General features: G+C 47.5%; 1 long non-coding RNA gene across 1 annotated transcript in view; it reads right to left on the bottom strand.

Moving 5' to 3' along the window:
* Positions 1–265: 265 nt before the first annotated feature.
* Positions 266–23231, bottom strand: part of LOC121042991 (uncharacterized) — a 172003-nt gene continuing 149037 nt past the window's right edge. Inside the window, exons 9-12 of the long non-coding RNA XR_005796612.1 lie at positions 19469–19525; positions 15308–15385; positions 521–585; positions 266–434 (exon numbers count right to left, since the gene is read on the bottom strand). This is a non-coding gene — a long non-coding RNA (uncharacterized LOC121042991). The remainder of the gene's footprint in view (positions 435–520; positions 586–15307; positions 15386–19468; positions 19526–23231) is intronic.

The following is a 23231-nucleotide window of genomic DNA, read 5'->3' on the forward strand; positions in this document are numbered from 1 at the left end:
CATTCAGGCATTCAGACACCAAATACTTAATTAGGGCCAACAAAATGGTAGGCCATGAACTCGGCACTGGAGACCCAATGATCGGCAATGCATCACTGAGCGCTGAGTTTCCAAGTCCAAGCTCCTCAACCAAATCCTCAAGGGTTGGAAGAAGGCATAATGTACTAATTTGGTCTCCTGGAGTCAACAGTAAGAGAAACACAACTCAGGTTAGATTAACGGAAACAAATAAATTTTTTGATTCATGTAACAGAACTCAAGAGTTGTCTTCAGGCACGGCTGGATCCGGGGGCCAAAGCAATGTCACCAAACTGTGTCGCTGGCTGCATTTCTCTGCTCTGCCTTTTTCTTTGGGTCCCATCGTGGGAAGATTTTCCTCGGAGTTCCCCGGGAGTCTAGGCTTTCACACTTGTAGTTCATGTAGAGTGTGACTCCTGCAAGGGATTCAAGATTAGCTCTAACTGAACTGACACGGGTCAGATGCTCAATGACCTGAGCAAGGGTGCTGAGGTACACTTACCGCTCATGCTGGTGCCCCACTGCGTACCCGGGGATGAAATCAGATGACAGAATTCACCCATAATTCTGTAAAAGAAGGGTAGCTTCCCTAAGGAAAGTTAAGGTGCTTTTCCAGTGGAAGGGGGACATACTTTAGGCGGACAAAACAACAGATGTATACACCATTCGTGTAATAAGAACTTTCCTTTCCTGAAGGAGATCCCAGTCGCAGCTGACGTCTATTCCTGGCCCTGCCATTAAAAAGCTGAGTAACACCGGGGTTCCCCGGGTGGTTCAGTCCGCTGAGCGTCCGACTTCAGCTCAGGTCATGATCTCACGGCTCGTGGGTTCGAGCCCCGCGTCGGGCTCTGTGCTGACAGCTCGGAGCCTGGAGCCTGCTTTGGATTCCGCATTTCCTTCTCTCTCTGCCCCTAGCCCACTCGCATTCTCTGTCTCTCTCTCAAAAATAAACAAACATTAAAAAAAGATCTTTAAAAAGCTGAGTAACACCAGCCTTTCCTCTCCTTAGAGCCTCAACTTCTCTTTAAAAAAATGGAGAGACGTTCAAATTTCTCCGTAGTGGGATATTTTGTCCGATTAAATTCCATACAGAAACCTGATACTCGGTTGCATGTCAGCCACACAGGCACCCGCTTGTGTTGAATAGCAGGGAAACAGGGGAGCAGCATTGCCCCCAACTCTCCTGGGGTAACCCCCCGAGGCTCTTCTCTTGAGGACTTTGTGGAATATATTGATAACATCTTTTGAGCATTTTTCAGGTATTGCGCACGGCGGAGGGAAATGGCAGATAGCAAGGATGAGAAGGAAGTAAGCCAAAGGAGCATTGTCCAACGAATTGTCATTCTAGGCAACTGAAACTGAATCCCCCTGGGTTAACGGTGATACAACATACACATGCCTCGTACTTAGACCACCCGAGGTGTCTATCCACTTAGTTCCATCAGCCTTTGGCCAAGGACTGCACCCATAGGATGCGATGCCTTGGCAGCTGCAGGCTGCCCTGCTCGGGTGGCCAGAAAGGGCCCTCAGGCAAGACGCAGCAAGAACTGTGTGTTCAAGGAATAGGGGAAAGGCATCAACAGGGTCTATTATTAAATCAAATCGAATCTAATCTAATTTAATTTAATTAAAAAAATGTGTTCAACATGCATTCACTGAGAACTACGCTGTTCCAAGGACCGTGTTTAGGATTACAGTAAATAGCAAGACGTCCTGCCTTCAGAGAGGTTACCATCTGACAACGGGTACAGATGTGTCAAGAGAGGCTAGTATAATAGGACAAATGAGTGTGCAGGAAGCGTGGGGCCACACAGTAGGAGGCTCGGGCTAGTGTTGGCAATGGAGGGAGTCAGGAGGGGACTTGTGGCAGAAATGACATCTCAGCTGTAATTTTCCAATGGATCACTCACCCACTGTCACGACCACATTGGCGGAAATGGGTATGTTTGCTGGGGATGCCTCTTGTTGTCGATCGAATTGTGAACCCTAAAAATTCGTATGTTGAGCTCATAACCCCTAGGACTCCCAAAAGTGACGCTCTTTGGAGATAGGGCTTGGCAGAGGTCATTAAGTACAGTGAGGTCATCAGGGTGAGCCCTACCCCAGTACGACCGGTGTCCTTATATAAAGGGGAGCTTTGGGGACAGACACGTGCTAACAGTACGGCATGTGAAGACCGGGATTTTGCTTCCACAAGCCAGAAGCTGGATATGGGCCTAGGACAGATCCCTCCCTCCCAGCCCTCAGAAGGAAACAAGCCTGTTAACACCTTGACTTTGGACTTCTGGTCTCCACAACCGTGCAACAACTCTCTTCTCTTCCTTCAGCACCCAATGTTTGTTAATTTGTTATGGCACCCCAAGGAAAGGAACACACCTTCTGTCCCCCGAAGTCTTCAGGAATCTCAAGCCTTGTTCATTAAATACGGACTAGTAGTCTACTTCCAAATGCCCGAAGAGAACCAACATTTCTGTGGCCTCTGCTTCTGTTGCCGGCACTAGATTTAGTGTAGACAAATGATCTTCAAGTGGGAAGCCATCCCTGCCCGTAGAGGGGAAAGACCTGGCTGGTGGGGTGGTGCCCCCTCAGAGGGCATGTACGGAGAGCAGCGGTGCTCTGCCCACAGCCAGGCGACAATTAGCTGTGGTTGTCTCGCTCCACCATGGGCAGGCCTAGCCTCCTGCCCTTCCAACACCGGCACGTTCTCGACCCAGGGGCTTTTCCAAAGCACATAAAAGATGCATCCCCCACAAAGGATGATAGGTAACATGGTTTGCCTTGGACCGAGGCGGTTCTCAGGATGCAGTACTTTCTGTGCAGATTGGGACAAATAGTTCACCCTCCCGAAACCTCCCAGATGCTCTGAAAGTTGTGGCTCCTTGTTCTGCCTTTTCCTGCTCGGCTCTTACTAAAAATCGCAGGTACCACACCAGGGCAATCTGACCGGGTGGGGTTTCCAACAAGGGTGTGCTGCAGCCAGCTACACGGATGTGGGAGAACTGATGGTTGGATAGTCAGGAATGTTCCACCCTATTGTAAAACCATAGACGTTATTAAACATTAAGTTAGATAATGTGTAATTCAATCAATTATACTCAAAGGTAATAAATATTCAAGAAGCACCACCTTCTAACCACTTTACTCCAGTTTAGTATTGTCTATACATCTCTTAGAGTTATTTGTGCATCTGTAGAATGGAATCAGTGCATACTGATGGACTCCTGGACATCTCTTTGGAACCCTGCATTCAGGGACATCATATCGGTAGCCCGAATCGGTGACGAGGGTGGGAGCATTTACACCACAGAAATTGGAAGGTCCTATTGTTGATTGTCTAGGCTTCAGAAGGTGATGAAGAGGGGCGCCTGGGTGTCTCCGTCGGTTGAGCGGACGGCTTCAGCTCAGGTCATGGTCTCACGGTTATTGAGTTCAAGTTCGCGGTTAGTGCTGTTGTCAACATGGAGCCTGCTTTGGATCTTCTTTCCCCCCGTCTCTCTCTGCCCCTCCTCCCCCTCTTTCTCTCAAAAATAAATAAACATTACCAAAAAAGAAGGTGATAAAGAAAATAACTATGTAAGTTAAAATTAAAAGTGGGTCATATCTGTTGCTAATTACAAATAACAAATTAAGGAACTATTCTTTCAGGGTTCAAAAACTACTACCAGTAAAGAAGACTCTTATCATTTATTTAGTCATTATACTTTCATTGTACCCATGAACATAAAGGAAAATATATGTACCTACTCACGTGGAGAGCTGACACTCATCCATAAATTGCAGGGTCAAGAGCTCGGACACAATCAACCCAAAACATTTTCTGAGAATTAACTGGCTGTATGGGATTTACAATAAAGAGGATTATCTGTTTTTATTATTACTGACACAATGTGTGCTATACGTCTTTCACGTCAGTAGAAATGATCTAAAACTTACGAACGTTGATATGTGCTCACCTTTTGACAAGGGCCGGCTGTTGAACATTTGCTGGCACAACACTGACATCCAACCCCAGCCACACATTGTGCCAGGACCAGCTGTCCCCCCGTGAGACAATCGCTGCAGTCCCCAGTGGCACCCACAGGTAACTATACCAACCTCCCTTTCTCCTTGGCGCTTTCTGTCTAGGCAGGACCCGATGGAGATGATCTCAGCCAGGAAGTAAGATTTGCTGGCTGACTATCAACGCGACAGGCTTCAGAGAGCCTGAGTGCTCTTCCCCGGGGAGAATACTCAGCTGCCCCTTCATGCCCGGAAACGTAGAGCTTCAGACCCAGGGGACTGAAAAGGGTAGCTTGACTAAGCCATCAAGGGGTCCCATCGAACTTTACGACTGCGTGTCATTATCGTAAATGAGAGAGGCGTACCCAGAGATTCTTCCCAGAACACAGGAGATTCATTCTGTAGTAAGCCACTGCTTCTACCGCCGGAAGTAGGAGACAGACCTCCAAGGACAGACTCTCTGGAATTTTTAAAAAACGGGAATTAATATTATTTTAAGCCCTACCTCACCAGTCACTTTGATACAAATGCAGAATGCACAATGGCAGAAGATATTGCTGTGGTCTCGGCAATACGAAGTCCCCTGGAGTAAAAGGAAAGAACTTTCTCGAATCTAGGGATGCTCAGATAAAGGGCTGTGACTTTAATTTTTATATGTCTTTATTTATTTTGAGAGAGAAAGAGGGAGAGCACGAGCAGGGGAGGGGCAGAGAGAGGGAGAGAGAGAACCTCAAGAAGGCTCCCAGCCCAGCACGGAGCCCTGCGCGGGGCTGGGTCCGGCAAACTGCAAGATCATGACCTGAGTCGGAAGGAAGAGGCAGACGCTTAACTGATGGAGCCACCCAGGTGTCCCTAAACCTTCCGCGCGGGAGTGAATTTCCCTCCCACAAGCGACGTTAGCCGCCTGCATGCCTCCCTCTCACACGGGACGGTGGGCACCTGTTTATTTGTCTGTCTCTCCCACTAGACGGCAAGCTCCCCCAGGCCAGGCCCCTCACCACATTGCCTCTAGTGCATACAGTTTGCCTGGCATTCCACCGGTGGACGCGGAATGAACTTGAGCCCAGAACTCTCTGCCACCAAAGCCTGCACACCACCAAGGGTGCCGTTGCTCTGGGACTCGAGTTCACCACCGGGGCTGCTGGTGCCCTCTGGCTTTCCTTGCAAGCTCTCTCACCGCTCAGACCCCACTCTCTGCTCGCCCTCACCAGCTTCCCTGGGCCTTGCGAATCACCAAACCTGGCTCCCCAACCTCACCTCTGCTGCCTTTCTCACAGATGCCAGTTTGACGGGGGGGGGGGGGGGGTGACGGGTGAAGGGAATCCATATACCCCTGCCTCAAGACACGGGGTTGGGTCCTGGTTCCTGTGCTCTGGACAGGCAAGCATCACGCTTGTCCCGGAACGGACAACGGACTTGAAGCTCGCACACGCTACCTCAGTCCATTTCACTGGGAGACCAGGGGCAAGTCGTTTTACTGCTTTGAGCCTCTGTTTCCTCAGCCGTACCATACACAGGACCACCCCTGTCTAATTCATGTGCGTCGCGGTAAGCCTCGGTGAATACCGCATCTCAGCACGTGTGGCGTCTTACGAACAACGTGCTACCTGTGGGTACACGTGGAGTCCAAGCTCATTGTGCAAAAAGCGCTGTAGATGAAGAGACTGCACGCTTTCGATGGCCCCCCTTGCCACCTCTCCAGTCTCCCAAGGGACGTCCGATATGATTCATTCTTCAGGTCAACCAGCTTCTCCCACAGGAATCCATGATCCCTGAAATAGCTTCTCAAAGCCAGGCCTCAAGTCACCACGCTAGATTGGATGCCGGGTTAGAGGAAGTACTAATATGAACCAATCCAATTACACAAAGCTCAAATGCCGTCTCTTCCCTGAAGTCTTCTCTGATTCAAACTGCCTCCCAAACCACCCAACAGCAAGACTCTGGACGCCTTCGCATCCTCCTCCAAATTTGCCCCCCGCCCTAGCCTCCCTAGGATTCCAGCTGTCCCTGAAGGTGACCAGTAACTTGGAGACATAAAAACAAACAGGCCAGAACAGAACAAGTTGAAGTGAAAATGTATTATTAGCCTCCACTTAATATACCTTGTGCAGGTGGGGCTTCCAGAAAGCGGCCCTTTACAAAGAGAGTCATAATATCAAAATGAGATCATAAGTACCACTTGGGAACCGGAGGACCCTATTCCATCGATACTGCCACGGTATTTAACGGAACAGGTTTCAAGACGGTTCCATGCGCAGAGTATAAAGTCAGAGCTACGTACCTCCAATCCTAGCCTCAGTTTTATACCATTTATGTGGTTTGGGGCAAGTCATTTACCTCACTGAGTCTCAGTGTCTTCATCTGTAAAACGGGAAGTGGTAATCGTTCTTAGCTCGGAGAGCTGTTGTGGCTGTTAAATGAGGTAATACTTGTCGAGGGCCAGACGTCAAGGAAATGATCCTTAAGTGTTAGCCGTGTTTATCGTTACTGTTTATTTCAGAGACTCGGATTCAAATTCTCGGGCCACTCAATGCCGTGACGTAGGCAGCTACAGCAACCTCTCTGGGAAGGGTTTCCGATGGCCCCGTGCTCCCCAGATGGAAGACGGGTCTTTCCCCTTTGTCTTGCATTTTTTGACACTCGGTGTTCTACCCCATGTCCCAAAGCATGCTGTACATTTTCCACACAGTACTCATTCATGGCCTTGAATTATAGTTCTTTGTCTTCCTATTGAGATTCCGACTACCTCAAGGGCAAAGGCTCGGTCTCATTTGTGTGAGAAGCTCTGGAGAGCTCTACAAAGTATCCAGCACAACAGGGAGGCTGAATGTGTGTTAGGCTAATGAAAAAGGACTATTAACCCGACCTTGCTCAAAGCACTCGCCGGGTAACTCAGCATGCCAAACTTCGTGCTAGGAAGTCTCTTTCCTCATCAGTCAGGAATACATTCAGGTACATGTATAAGCCAGCTAGGAGTGGCTTCTACAAACAGGGTTTATTTTCCACCCACTTCCTAGGCAGGAAATTTTAGGTTTGGCTTCTACTCGTTTACTCGGTGCCATCTGGAGCCTGGAGTGTGCGATCTTTCTGCTCTGCTGTCTTCAGCTTTGTTCTCACGTTTACAAGATGGCTGCCACAGCTCCAAGCAACACTTCTACATTCCAAGCGGAAGGAAGTGGGGAAGAGACACCAGTCCTTTCCGCCCCGTTTTTTTCAGGAAACCAAAAACTACTTCAGAGACCCAAAGTACAACTCCACTTAGGTCCTCCTTGCCAACTCCAGTATGGGGACGCTATGAAAATGTGAGTATTTAGCTGGGCACTTGCTTTTCCTAAAAAAATAAGCAAGTTTCTTCCCCCTGGGGTGTGAGGGGGGATATTTTAGGAAGGCTCGTAAGAGTTTCTGCTGCATTCCATGAAAACCTAATGGAGGTGGTGCTAATGACTCCAATGCAGAACCTGAACTTGAGTAAAGCCATCTAGGGAAGTGGAAATAGCTGGTCCCTAAAAAGCCGACAAGCTCCCGACTTACTGCCTCTGCTCTTTTCCATAAATCACATTGAAAATGAACAAGAAAAATATACCTAAAGTTCTATTAATATATGTTTAAAACACACAAGCCTTCAGATTATAATTTTCTTATTCTTTGAGGAGGAGTTTGTTTCCTAAAGGAGGCAAACCCTTGACTCTCCTGCCACAAACCTCAAATCCCAACCAAATGAGCCTCCACCCCTATTTTCTGCGTGCTTTATAAATCAGTCTGCCTAACTACGAAAACGTGTTCAGCCCAAGTTTTGAGAGTTGAAATGAATCACAATGAGGTTTTAAGAATTGTGCAGGGTGAAGAAACCATCCAGATTGACAAAAATAATAGCTTAATCCTGTCCATTTGAAGGAAACCTTGGATGAGTCCATTCAGCTGGAACTTTCTGACAGCTTAGAGCAATAAAATGCCTTTGTGGTCTCCCTAATCCATTTTTAATTTTTGAATAAAATTAATAACATAAATACCTTGGAGTACAAGCTGCCTTTCTTCCTAAGGATATAAGGCCCTTTCTCATATATATTCCCCACCTGTCTTGGCCAAAGCCTGGTGCAATTCGTAAAGAATAATTGTGTCTATTTTGCGGCTAGGGAATTAAGACACAGGGAAATTACAGTCACTTGGGAAAGAGCAGGCACCTGTTAAGAGTAATGCTGTCTTCTCACGTGTACATTCTTGTTCGTCCCCTTCCCAACCAAAGAGAAAACTCTGGGTTTATTTGCTCTGGAGCTTTAGGTTCTCGGCAATTTGCCTGACGCAGTTTCCGCATGCAAAATGGACAGGAGCGTTTACATCGTTAAGGACTGGCACCTGGCCAAGACCCCCATGTATAAATCTGCCCCAGAAATTCACTGGCAGCTTCCCCTTCGTTCAACTCTCTGCCCCCTGAAACAAATACTTTATCGACCTGATCGCCAACCCACCCCCAAGTTTTTCACCCTCCGTAAGATCTCATGCCCATAAGGAGAGTTGAGAGGAGTGAAAATGCCCTGTGCCAGCACTTTCCTGAAAAGGCAGAAGTGTTGAGAGAAGCTTCTGTCTCGCGGGGACATTGGAAAGAAGGGATGAGCTTTGCCCACCCTCCCTGTTGGCCGTGTGGCGAAGGTAAGTCTAGTCCCTCTGGCTTAGCACAAAGAGACAGGCTTCGGGAAAGGCCAAGACTGAGTTCAAGTCCTAGTCCTTATACTTGGGACCCCAGGTAAGCTGCTTGATCTCTCTGAGTGTCAGGCGCGCCATGTCTGTGAAAGCCGGTGTTGAAGCGAGGCTCACACAGAAGTCGAGTGAAGATTAGCGGAGATCGTGGCTCAGTGGCTCAGCAGGCATGTAATGGGCCTCCCGGATCCCAAGCAAAGTGAGACAAAGCTGCCATCATGGGCTACATCTTGTCTTCAGAGGCCAAGAGGGGGCTGCGCTGCAGGCAGAGGATGCTCTGTACTTCAGGCTGGAGAAGCTGCAGGCAGGATGAGCTGGGACGAGCGCTGGTTCAGATAACTCATCCTGGGAGCACGGAGACTCAGCCCTGCAGGAAAGCAACACAGCCCTGGAAGAAGGAAGTGAGTGGCCAGGGCCCAAAGAAAAGGCTGGGAATTAAACCCCCTCAGATCCCCTCTCTCCTCCTCCACACACACCCCCCCATCCCCTCCTCCAGTTTTCTGAACAGAGCCACGCCCCCTCATTTAAAACAACCCCATCAAGAAGGTCTGCTAGATGGAGCAGAACTGGCTCCCAGGGAAATAGAAAGGACTGGAATGCACCAAAACCAGCCTCAATATCACTAAGGACCCAGGAAACGGGAATCCCAACAACAGCGAGCTGTCTCAGGAGGGTTTAGAGTGTGTGTGTGTGTGGGGGGGGGAATGTCTCCTGAACAAATAAACCTTTGCGTAGACTTTCAGGGTTGAATATGACTCTTTGGGTATGTCTCAAGACATCAATAAGTCAAATGGCAAGTTTTCTTTTCCTTAAATCCTGAAGTAATGCAGCAAACAAAAAGATCTACCTTCCGTTATTTATTTTTTACCTAAAAAGAGCAGAGAGGACCAACCTAACAATAACCTGCGTAAGAACCAGCTTCCCGGTGTGGGAGACCAAAGGTTGCGGGGTGAAGGCACTTTCTCGAGGTCTCTGCAGTTAGCGAGCAGCTCAAAGGGGGTGAATCCAAGGACATGGGGCTCCACCGGGATCCAGGTTCCCACTGAGTCCGACAGAAGGCCACGTCTCACATCTCACAGGGCACAAGTGTCTCTCCCTCCTTTCCTGCTCTCTCAACACAGAGTCAAATGACTCCCAGTGAAAATGTCATTTGGATAAAAATATTAGAGACGTATTAAGGCATCTAAAATTGCACACAAGTCAAAGTATATGCAGTATTTTATCTTCTGGCTCCCCCTCAGGACTGTCATCAAAACAATAACGCCGCCATTTTCACCTCCTACATTCACTCCATCATAATCAGAACACGGTAATAGGTACACTTGAAACGAACACGACATTGTGTGTCGACTACACACGCAAGGAAAAGAGGAACCCAGTAATATATTTGCCTTTGCCACACTGGGATTTGTGCACTTATGAGCAGAAATGAGAACACTGGGTTTCAGAGAAACAGGCGCGTACCATTTTGGTATGACGGGTCGGGGATCTCTGGGCTTTAACTTAACTAGCAAATGACCAAAGGCCAAAGGTCCAGGTAGCACAGTATCACTGAGCCCACTGGGAAAGTCTTCCCTGAGCTCACCTGCCAAAAACTCTCCCCTCTACTCCAGATACCCAGAGCACCCACTGCTGATATCTTCCAGAAGTTTTTTTAAACAGATGTTTCAGAGTAATGAAAAGAGAATACGCAGAGACAATGGAATATCACTCACCTATCAAAAAAAAAGAAAAGGAAATCTTGCCATTTGCGATGATGTGGATGGAGCCAGAAGGTGTTAGGCTAAGCGAAGTATGTCAGCCAGAGGAAGATGAATACCATATGATTTCACTCCTATGTGGAATTTAAGAAACAGAACAGATGAACATGTGGGAAGGGGGTGGGGGAAGAGGACAGAGGGAAACAACCACAAGAGACTCTTAATGATAGAGAACAAACTGAGGGTTGATGGAGGGAGGTGAGTGGGAGGGGAGCTAGATGGGTGATGGGGATTAAGGAGGGTGCTTGTGATGAGCACTGAGTGTTGTATGCAAGTGACGAATCACTGAATTCTACTCCTGAAGCCAATACTGCGCTGTATGCTAACCAACTAAAGTTTAAATTTAAAAAATATATACATGAAAGAAAACCCGGCCCATACTTTATCACATGAACGCAGCAGTCTTACTATGTCTGAGATCCAGACAGTAGGCGTGACATAGGCATCACTGCCTGAAACTGTTATGACACAACCACAGTCCCTAACATTTCGGTCAACAAATCATTTGATGATCACTTTGAGGACATGACTCCTGGCTGTTGTCTGAAACCTTTTTATGATACCACCTGGTAAGCGAGTAGTAAGATTGGATCTAGGAAGATCAAGAAAGACCCAGGCAACTGAGCCCCACAACAGAAGCGTCCATCACCACAGCATGGACATGGAAGTAACAATGAAGTGATGGGGACCTGAGCCTGGTGCCTTCTCCATCCCGGACCGCCACGGAGGAAACGGAGCGATGGACGTGCCTGCAGCTCCCACTTGAGCGTGCGCAGTCTAGAAGAGCCACTCAACAACCTCAGCCACGTGAGACAGAGGAACTGATTCCCACTTGCAGAGAGACACGGGGCTGGCGAGTGACGCAGGTGTGCAGAGCAAGGAGTCTGCATCATGTTCTCTCAAAGCCCGAAGGCTGCCATCATGAAGGACACGGTCCATGCAGCAGCCCCAGTGATGCCAAGTACATGACGATTTTCATTAAGCAGGTTACATCACGTGGTTGCCAATCAGAGGTTGGAAGAGAAGAACACACAAGAATAGTGGTCGGGATAATGACTGTTAGAAAATAAGGTCTTCGCAAAGTGCCTCTTGTACTTAAAACCATCACAAGTTGCCCAAGCCATAGAAAACCGTGATAGAAGCTGTAGACCCACAGGGGCTGAATCTACAATAAAGAATCCCAACCCTCTAAACAAGGGTTTCAGGAGTCGGGAAATATTAAGACATGAATCTATAAACAAGTTTCCATTTGAACAATAATCCAACATCCTGGATTCTGAGATGAATCATGTCAGTGTCCAGGAAACTGTCTTCAAACACTTGTCTGTTGGGTTACAAATTCCCTTCACTGAAAAGCAGTCCCCTGGCAATATTATTATAGTCCAGGATTAAATATTATGAAGGTAAGCAAGAACACTTACTCAGCCTATAGTGATGGAATTGCTCCAAATTTTAATGTACCATCAACCACATACACGGAATTCATAGACGTAGGTAACTGTCCTGAGAATCCGAGAGGTGCCCTCTTCCATAATGACGGGGCCAGAAGTGGATAACCACGGAGCTGATGAAGTTGAAGCTTTAGGATTCCTCACCTGAAAGGCTCCTTCCAAGGCCCTATACCTAATTTTATATTGATAATTTAGTTTTCCTTTCCTTAAAGAAGGTGACAGTTGACAGGCCTACAGGATGCCCAGGAGCTGGTAAAACATCATTTCTGGGTGTGTCTGTGAAGGTGTTTCTGGAAGACATTAGCATTTCAATGTTCAGACAGAGTAATATAGACCATGCTCACCAGGGTGGGTGGGCATCATCCAACCTGTTGAGGCCAAAATGGAATGAGTGGAGGAAGGTGAATTTCCTTTGTTTGCTTGAGCTGGGACATCCATCTTCTGTCCTCAGACAGATGTTGGTGCTCCTAGGTTCGCAGACCCAGACTGAACTATGCCACCAGCTTCCCTGGTTCTCTATGAATATGGAAGACTGTGGCACTTCTCAGTCTTCGTGTTGCATGAGCAATTCCTAAAACAAATAAATAAGTGTGTGTGTGTGTGTGTGTGTGTGTGTGTGTGTGTGTGTACTTGTAAGAACCAATAGGATTCCTATTGGTTCCATTTCTCTGGAGAACCCTAGCTAATACCAAGAGTGGTTCTAGTTTTGTATAAGTTTCAACATCCACAAAACCTGGACCTGCCCCTGGTCATGGAAGAAAGATCTCTTTGGAAAAATGGCAACCCAGAAGATACCTATAGGTTTGTATCAATGACACGGAATATTCTAGAGCAATGACAGTTGTGTGATTTGAAGGAGGTTTGGACCAAGTTGCCTCAAAATCCTTATAGATGTTATATTTTGATCATGCAAAAGCATGAAATGGCAATAAAAATAAATTGTTGGGTTTAACTTTCGTCTTCTACCTTTGTTGGATTTAAGGATATACTCTCTGGTTTTGGTAACCTAAATGATGCTTGCCTTGTATTGGGAAAAAACATAGACTCTATCAAATATATCAGACAGAAACTTCATGCACCTGTTCAGAGTCCCTCTTTTCTTCCCCCAGTAGGGAGTCCTGTGCCCCAGACAATACCATCAGCTTTGCTGAGATCCTCAAAGCCAACAACAACCGTGAGCCCTACTCCTGGAAAACATTCCCTACACACTGAAAGAATTGCAATAACTCTCCAAAGTATATCCACAACATCCCAAGGAACACAGTGAACGTTGTGGCAGCTGTACCTACCTTGTGGGAAAAATATAAGACACAACAGAAAAAAAGTATTGGCCTGGGGGCCATCACGCTTTTCTCAAAATTTTTAATGTTTCAGAAAGATGCTAGAAATGAGTCCTAACAGTTGGACAGGGGAGCGTCTTAAAGCCTGGACTTAACGATAAACTCTAGTAAATGATGTGGAGAAACCGGAACATCCTTGCCACAGCATTGAAGACACAATGAAAAGGCTCAGGAAGGGAGGATCACTAGAATGGAATTATTATATAAAGCCTGCAAGCCCACATCTGACTGTTCCTCAGGAGAACCCAGAGTGCACTTCCTTCGTTAGGGAGGTAAGCAATGCACTGACGGGAAACCAGGCAGTGGCTGTCTGCTGGAGGTCACGGCTGCCCACTGGGGCTGTGGCCCCATGGAACTGAGCTCCTTAAAATCAGTGGGGATGATGGAAGCCCAGAAAGGAAGAGGCCAAGAGGCAGTACTTAATGCTTGTAGGCCAAGTAGCAAGGCTGAGTGGCCTTCAGAGTGCCTGACTTGTAAGACTCACGCTTTTCCTACAAGGTGGATAGATGGAGTGCTGACTAGCATGTTATCAATTTATACATATAAATTTATATATAAATATAAAAATATATATAATATCATGTGTTGTCAAATTATATATATATCATGTATATGTTACACATGTACATGTATATGTTATGCATGATATTATATATATATATATATATATCAGCAGAAAAATCAAGAGATGGAGACCCAAAAGCTAACAACAGCTCCTGATATGAAAAACTGCCCACCTCAGCCAGTTTCTCAATCTAAATTAACTCAAGGCACAGAGCCCACTGATGCAAGAGGGAAGCGGAGTCTCATGGAGAAAGGACTCTACAACTCTACTGTTATGCCCAGAATTCGTGATCCCCAAATACTGCCAGGGAGCCGAGTCCGATGCAAAAGCAAAAGAGCCTTTATTCGAGCTAGCTCGAGCTCAATCCCCTACCTGCACCGATGCAGCGGTGAGATACCAGGGAGAGAGAGCGAGTTTCAAAAGCACAAAGGTTTTATAGGGGTCTAGGGGCAATTGGTGATAATGGCTGTGGCCTTAGCTGATTGGCTGGGGAAGGGTCGGAGTCTTGTTACGCAGGTCGCTGGGCGTGTTTTGATCAGGAAGTTTGAACGGGTAAGCGGGAGGTTACTCAAGGGGAGGAGGTGTGGTCTAGGTGAAGGACACAGAACAAGATGGAGTCAGCCGGTGGAGGCCCGCCCTTTCACTACCACATATATATTAAGTAACTATTCCCCAACCCTCTCCCTGAGGGAACCTGTAGCCATTTGCCAAAGTAGCCATGCTTTGAGGAAAGAATATCCATAACTATTGGACAAAATATCTGTCCAGACACCGATACCAGGCCCAAACATCAACATGCTTCACAGGGTAACATCAAGATTTATGGCGATTCAGGTGTTCAGTGAAATTTGGCCAAATGGATCCAGGTTGTCATTGCCCTGAGTCCCAAATATACAACCGGGTTATACATATTTGGCAGCTGGCAAAACCCTCCTACTGGTCTTTTGACCCATTATGACCCATTATGGTATAAATATCCAAATGGAAGATCCTGAAACTGCTCCCTTTCTATGCCAAGACCGTGCCTCAAAAGCAATACTGCGTTCCTAGGGGAAGTGCAGCAAATGGTACCATCCTCCAAAGAAAGAGCCAGAAAAAGTGGTCACCTATATCCTATTCAATTTATTTGTCTTGACTCTGAAAAAAATATATACATGTATATGTGTGTATATACATATATGTGTGTGTGTGTGTGTATGTGTGTGTGTGTGTGTGTGTGTGTGTGTGTGTGTGTGTGTTGGATGCTTAGCTGAGGCCCTATCTGAGGAACAACACTGTGTGGGGTAGCTACGGTTCTCTGAATTTGGTACAGGCGCTGAACCATTGACTACCACGTAACTCTGGGTCTCCTATACCTGGGATACGCAAGCCCCTGAACCAAGCGTGGAGGGACACGCCCCTCCCACCTTCCCTCCCAGTTGGAACATGCTCTTCCTCTCACACTCTAAAACCAGCACACATATGCATTCACTTACCTACTATGCAAATGATACACACTTGGGAGGTGAAGCACTGTCCTTCCATAAGCAAGCCACATGCAAAGTCAAATAACATTGCCTGAGGACCAAAAAACCGTATCAAGTCATTTTTCATATGCCTGAACGGTTAATGGCATTAAATAAGACCCTCGTGCATTCCTCTTTGCAACGAGGATACCCTCAGATCCTTGTATAAGCAGAAAGAATCCCAGGACCGAGCCCTCCCTCTCTTCCGATCAGGGTTTGGACCGGTAACGCCTGCAGGTTCTTCCTTCATTCTCCCTCTTCTTTTTTTTAAAGTTTATTTATTTATTTGGAGAGAACATGAGACAGCACAAGCAGGTAAGGGGAAGAGAGAGAGGGAGAGAGAGAATCCCAAGCAGGCTCCTCACTGTCAGCACAGAGCCCCACACGGGACTGGAACTCAAGAGCCTTGAGATCCTGACCTGAGAGCTGAAATCAAGCCTCTCTCGCTCAACGGACTGAGCCACCCAGGCGCCCCTCCCTTTTGTTTGCCTCGAGTAACGGAACAATTATGTTTCTTTTGCTCTCTCCCACTTGCTGTAATAGCCAGACTCATAGAAACCAACTAGAAGCATGTTTACTGGGGCCTGGGGGAGGGGAAATGGAGGCACGGGTTAAAGGTCACACAATTTCAGGGTCTCTGTGATGCTACCTTCATGCTTTCAATTGTTAAGAGTCAAGATCTTTTGGTCTGATTGACAATCTGTCCCTGTAAAATGGCTTTGAATGTGTTCTCTTGTTAATTACGTATTGATTTCCCAGTTCAACTCTCGGAGACAATCTTAAATTCTTATTTCCGGGTGGTGGAAGCCTTAAGCTACTTTAGGAAGAGTGAAATGAGAGGCTACAGCAGAGCATTGCTGACCAAGGACCATTTTTCACACTAAGACATGAACGACTCCCTGGAAATTTGAGCCAGTTGAATAGAAGGTAGAGGCAAGGAGACGAAAAAGACTGAAGAGAATGGAGGGAGGGAGGGGGAGAGACAGAGAGAGAGAGAGAGAGAGACAAAGACAGAGAAAGGAAGGGAGGGGGAGAGAGAGAGAGACAGAGGGAAGGTAAGAGGGAGAGAGAGGGAGAGGAATGGGAAGGGACCATAAAGAAGACACAGACATGGGGCACCTGGGTGGCTCAGTCGGGTAAGCGTTGGACTTCGGCTCAGGTCACGACCTCACTGTGAGTTTGAGCCCCGCATGGGGCTCTGTGCTGACAGCTCAGAGCCTGGAGCCTGTTTTGGATTCTGTGTCTCCCTCTCTCTGCCCCTCCCTGACTTGTGCTTGCTCTCTCTCTCTCTCTCTCTCAAAAATAAATAAAATGTAAAAACAAAAAAAAGGAATAAAAATAAAAGGAAGACACAGCCACTACGGTCTCCAGGAAGGCTTGTTTTGGTATAATTTTCTGAGAATAGCGTTCATGAAGAAATGATTAAAATGCACAGATAAAACAGCTTCACTAGTGATCTATACAGCATTTTGTATGAGGCACCGAGCTAAGCACTTTTTTTCATCACCTATATGGTACTTACCGTGATTGTTCACACTTCACTTACGAGAGAAATGAGGTTTAGAGATGTTAAATCGTTTTCCTAAGTCATACAATTAAGAGGCAAAGCTGAGACCCAACCCTAGGCAGCCCTATTCCAAACCTTCTCTCTCAACCGCAGTGGAAATGGCTCCCCACCCCCCCCACTCCCAGCCAATGTGAAAAGACCTATTTACCCCCAGTGATGCTGTGCTTTTACTGATAAAATTGCTTTCTGAATATAGTCTGATTTTCCATCATTTTTATCTTAGTTGTACGTGAAAATTCTTCCCATCAAATTGTTAATCCATTTCTTTAAGAAGTGAATTCTCTAAAAATGGACCACATGCTGTCCTGACCAAAGAGATTTTATGTACAACCATCTACTTATCCACCATTTCTGCAGGAGTCCGTCCCCATACCCCTGTCAAAGCCCCTTTATGCTCCATGAATTCTGGAAGTTTCTTCAAATAAGGTGTACTACAGCTGATGATGCTTTCTCAGCTTCTGTATTTGAAGGGGCAAGTGCACCCTCAAAGTACATGGGACACATTCCTGCACTTTTCTTTTTTTTTTTAATGTTTATTTATTTTTGAGAGAGAGAGAGAGAGACAGAGCGTGAGTGGGGGAGGGGAAGAGAGAGAGGGAGACAGAATCCGAAGCAGGCTCCAGGCTCTGAGCTGTCAGCACAGAGCCTGATGTGGGGCTTGAACTCACAAGCTGTGCGATCATGACCTGAGCCGAAATCGGACGCTCCACCGACTGAGCCAGCCAGGCGCCCCCCTGCACTTTTCTTATGTTAAAGTCTATCCCACACATATCTCATCTCATATCCTTTCTGATCAGTGGGAAAATGAGTGCTATCGTTTTAAAAATTCACCAAGAAGGAAAACACAGGCCATGTATAATCCAGGGATACTGCACAAGTGGAAGTTTTATGGTGCAGTTTGAAGAGAATAGATCATGATCCCAGAAGAGCCTTGGACTGAATCCCAGCTCAGCCTCTAGCTGGCTTTACGGCCCTAGGACAACAGCCAATCTCTCTGAATCGCATTTTCCCTGATCTTTAAAGAATCATAATGGCTGTGTTTGTGTCTTCATTAAAAAAATAACTAAGATGGGGCGCCTGGGTGGCTCAGTCGATTAAGCGTCCAACTTCAGCTCAGGTCATGATCTCGCAGTTCGTGGGTTCAAGCCCCGCGTCGGGTTCTGTGCTGCCAGCTCAGAGCCTGGAGCCTGTTTCGAATTCTGTGTCTCCCTCTCTCTCTGACCCTCCCCCATTCATGCTCTGTCTCTGTCTCAAAAACAAATAAACGTTAAAAAAAAAAAATAACTAAAGATGTCCTCAGTTTGCTTCAGATAAAGGGAAGCTTAGAAAACTGGGGTGGAGGAAGGCAGCTTTCTGGAGGAGACTGAGAATAACTGTGGATCCGGGGTTTCTTTAAGACCAGAATGGGGAGACCATTCAGAATCCACGGAAGCTCTGTCATCCTAATTCCCTCGGGTCCCTAGGGTCCACGTGGCTGTGGTCACCCCCAGAGCAAGAGCACGTGACTCTTCACTCCAGGGACACAATAGCGTATCTCAGCTACAGTGGCCTCTACCTGCCCCTGTGTCACATCTTCCCTTTCCCCCATGACCAACTGCTGGTTCTCCCTGAACTTTGCAGGGTAACCTCCTGAGAAGGAGAATCCGATTAGATATCATCTCCACTGTAGTCAGGAAAGGGGTAACAGCGTTCCGAATTCAGTCCCTCTTGCTCGAGGAATGACTAAGGATCAATTCCTTCCTCAGGAAATGTGGGTGTGGCAGGAACCACACAATCTATCTTCCAAGTACACCAGTGGAAAGGCTGTTATAATGGGGCATGTAAAATGCCTGGCTTATAATTGTCTATACAAGAGATTATTACTATTTTGAAGAGAATCAAAATTGGATTCCAGCTCTCGGAAAACAGTAATTATGTGATGGACAGCCAGTCCTTAATTGAATACACTATGCATGCCAAGGCACTTCCCTCAATCCCACTTCATCCTCGCAATAATTGAGAATCCTATCCTTACTTTAGAGAAAAGTGAATTCAGGGTCAGATGACAGAGCCGACCTAAGGACACAAAGCTAACGATCTTGAATCCAGAGCGCTTCCATTGGAAGTCCACAGCTATCCATAGTGCCTCGGAGGAATGCGAAGCATTGTTCTGGGAGCCTTTTGGCCTTGCCGAGGTGACTGAAACTCTCTGGGCCTTGGGGTCCCATGGACCTAGGCAAGAAAGTGACCCTCAGCGATAAAAGACACTGGGTTACGAATGCGAAAATCTGGCTCCTCCTCTAGGCCCACCGCTTGCTGGATGTGTGGCTTGTACAGACCTGTCTCGAACTTTCCAGCCCTTGGTTCCTTGAGCTGTACATTGGCAGAAATATTACATGCTCTGTCGGCCTCACCGTGTGATTGATAGGAGGATGGGAATCCAAATGAAACACCACTTGGAGGCAATTGCCTGGTAACCACTGAAACACTGTATGGATGTGAGTGGTAATTATCCAAAGTCCATCTGAACGAACATTTTATTGTTTGCAATCCTACAGTCGTATTGTTTAATGATGTTCCTCGTCTCACCTTGAATTATTCATTCTGTCTCGTATAAATCCGCTGACCACGTCCAGAAGCCAAGCGCTGTGAGAGGAATAGGAACACGGAGATGAATCAGGCGAGGTCTCTGTTCTCAAAGCTGTTCACGGTGCAGAGGGAGAGCGAGGCAACAGACAGATGAGTTCTGAGCCGGTTTAGAAACTGCTGTCTCAGGGGTAGAAACAGAGCAGCGCAGGAGCGGAGGTAGCGAGGGGGTGGGGGGTGGAAGGTCTGCCCGGGAGTGGTCGGAGGAAGCTTCATTTGATCAAAGCGACATCTCGGCAGGATGGAAAGCGAGAGAGAAAGATGGAGGAGAGACCCCTGTGATGGGGCAGATTCTGCCAAGTAGCACCCGCACCCCCCGGTCTGTGCGCATTCTCCTTCCCTTCCTCTTCGGGAGAGGACCTCCTAGGTCCCCGCTGCGAATAGGACTACCCGGAAGTTTACGTTCCCCGCCTCCCTGGCAACGAGGTGTGGCCCTGTGACAACAAGAGGGGAGCCCAAGTGATGTGCACAACTTCCAGGTCATCTCCTGGAAGACAAAAGCCCTTGAACTGGAACGTAGAGGAGGAGGAGGAGACAACGTCCACCCCGGGCAATGGCAGCAGCTGGGAAACCGCAGGTCGGCAGGGCGGAAGGTTCCCTGGGAGCAGAGGTTCCTGTGGAGCCGAACTGCCCACTGACTCAGGACCACGCACCTCTGTCTGTTCCATAAGAAAAGAATAAATGTCTTGTCTTGTTTTAAATCCTTTGCTTTTTATTTATTTATTTATTTTAAATCGCTTAACGTGTTACCCAACTAATGCATCCTGGTAGAGGGTAAGACCCAGAATCTTGAAGAGATGAGCCATCACCGGTATGAAAATGATTGAAAGTGTGGTTTGGTAGCCTCATCGGGACTCAGGTCCCCACGAGGGTGTGAAATGATGCACAAGAGGGAGTCTGGGCCTGAGCAGTCAGGACAAATGTCCGTCAAACCTGGGATCTTAAACTCAGTCCCCTGGGAACCTGGAAGCCAAAGAGTTTCTCCTAAAACCTCTCCTCCTGGGGCACCTGGGTGGCTCAGTTGGTGAAGCGTCTGAGTCTTGATTTCGGCTCGGGTCATGATCTCACGGTTCACGGGCTCGAGCCCCACGTCGGGCTCCATGCCGACAGCGTGGAGCCTGCTTGGGATTCTCTCTCTCTTCTCTCTCTGCCCCTCCCCTGCTCTCACTCTCTCACAATAAATAAATAAACTTAAAAAAAAACCCAAAACCTCCCCTCGTGACAATCCAACACTCAAGATCCTGCAGCATGAAGAGGGGAAGGAAGGTGAAAGGGGATGGGGAAGGGTCGCATGCCGGATGGATCTTTTTGATCTCTTTGGAACGAGGCTCCAGTGGCCCTGGGCTGAGGTTCTCGTAGTCTGCAGAAGCAGCTGCAAATCCAGACAAGAGCCCTGGAAGAAACATCTCTGGATTTTGGAGCACTGCCCACCCCTGCAGCCGTCTCCTCTCAGCTCCTGTCTCCCAAGAACAACCGGCTGCTTCTTTGCGGGATGGGGAAGAACGGGGTAAGTGGAACCGAGTGGACGTTGTGTGGTGGAAAAGGGCGTGGCCTGCCCGAGACCCTTGTAAATGCTTCTTGGAGCTGTAGGCAAGGCTGAGTCCGCTATGTTAGTGGGAACGGGGATAATTAAATTTAATAATTAAAATTAATTAAATAATTAAATAGATTCTGGACACCAGACCTGCTCTGTCTGTCTCAGGAAAGCAAAGGACCACCCTTATCTAAAGGGGGCCGTCCAGCCAGGGAGAAAGCTAGAGCCAAGGCATGTTATTTGCCTGACAGGTGTGTGTTAGCCAGAAGCTGTCCCACAGCTACCATTCCCTCCAGGACCCTACCTCCCCATCTGCTGGCTAAACCGCCTTTTAATTTTTTTATGTTTTTTTTTTAAGTTTATTTATTCATTTTGAGAGTAGGGGGGGAGAGAGAGAGAGAGAGAGAGAGAGAGAGAGAGAGAGAGAGAATCCCAAGCAGGCTCCATGCTGCCGGCACAGAGCCCGACACGAGGCTCGAACTCACGAACCGCGAGATCACGACCTGAGCTGAAATCAAGAAGTCAGATGCTTAACCGACTGAGCCACCCAGGCGTCCCAAACTGCCTTTTAATAGCAACAGTGCTAAAGTTTCCTTCACACGTGTAGGTTTTCATGAAAACCAAATAAGGTCTGGGGAATGAAAGGAGTTTTGATTTAAATTCCCTGCCAGCTGTTACGAGATTTTCAACACATTCCCGACCGGTGCCTTTGACGTCCAAGTACAGGGGCACTGTGCTGATTATGGGGCCTGATTTCTATTGTGAGAGAAACTGTTGATTCCTTCTTTCTGTTTCCTCCAGTACTTTTCCATTCCTGCACCAACCGGAGGCCAGCTTGCCCCTACTATTACACAGGAGCACTGGCCCAGTTGTGATCACCATAAAGAATTCACAATTTTTTCTGAGAATAAAACCCTGCTGGTATTTTTGTGAACGGTTTTTACGGTTGTCATGGCGGTGGCTTTGGTCGCAAAGGTGGTAGCGGCGATTCGATTGTTAAATAGTGGCCGACGGAGTGAGCAAGAACAACGCGGCGTGAACCGTGCTACCGGAGGGCCAGGGAGGGGGGTGGTGGCGACAAGACGGTGGCAGAGGAAATGCTGCGACTGAAGAGGGGCGTTGGCACAGGTGGTGACGGTGGGGGCACGTGGGGGAGATGGCCCTGGCCATGACGGTGGCAGGGGGAGGGGTATCGGTTGTGTTACCGGACATGGCGGCAGCTGTGGGGGAGACTGCACGGCAGGAACGATGTGAGACTTTGGCCCTGAGAGCCGGACGCTGATGATGGGGCCAGTTTGTTGGTGCAAGCGATGGTCGGTCATGAATGCAGAGATGGTGGCAAGTGTAGCAGTGGGGAGATACATAGGTGGTGATAGAGAAATGTACGTGAAATATACACACGTCTATAAGCCTGTGTGTGCCCGCCTGTGCGCACACACATGCATATAATGTTTCTCACACAATTTTGTTCACCAAACTGTTTTAAGACTTTACTTCTCAGGGGTGCCTGGGTGGCTCAGTCGGTGAAGCGTCCAGCTCTTGATTTCGGCTCAGGTCATGATCTCATGGTTCATGAGTTCGAGCCCTGCATCTGGCTCCATACTCCCGACAACGCAGAGCCTGCTTGGGATTCTCAATCTCTCTCTCTCTCTGCCCCTCTCTTGCTCTGTCTCTCTCTCAAAATAAATAAATAAGCTTTAAAAAAAAATAAAAAGATTTGTCTTCTCGGCCAAACTAAAACCAGAGCAAAGAGCAGCTCGTCTTTCCTCAGAAAGACATTTCCCTGCATTAATTCATAAAAAAACAAAACACGTGACAAAACCACCCCAAACCCTGGATGCATCGTTGGCCAGAAGAGCTAACAAGCTAGTGTTTGTCAGGTACCATCTGTAGTGACGGACTTCCAGCCAGAGCCATTTTTTGCCTCAAAGATCTTGTGGAAAGACAGAGTGGTAGGGAGGGAGAAGAGACTGTCCTAGGCATGAAGATGGAGGGAATTGTGTTGGAGATCCCAAGGCTACGCCTAGGTTCAGTGATTGACTGAAAAGACCCGCAGACTCAGCAAACAGTTGTACTTCCTTTTCCTTTCCTTCCCTTCCCTTCCCTTCCCTTCCCTTTCCTTCTCCTTTCTTTTCTTTCTCTCTTTCTCTCTTTTTCTTCTTTCTTTCTTTC

Source organism: Herpailurus yagouaroundi, unplaced genomic scaffold (assembly GCF_014898765.1).
Source record: "Herpailurus yagouaroundi ecotype Mexico unplaced genomic scaffold, PumYag 186, whole genome shotgun sequence".
In the NCBI taxonomy this organism is placed as follows: domain Eukaryota; kingdom Metazoa; phylum Chordata; class Mammalia; order Carnivora; family Felidae; genus Herpailurus; species Herpailurus yagouaroundi.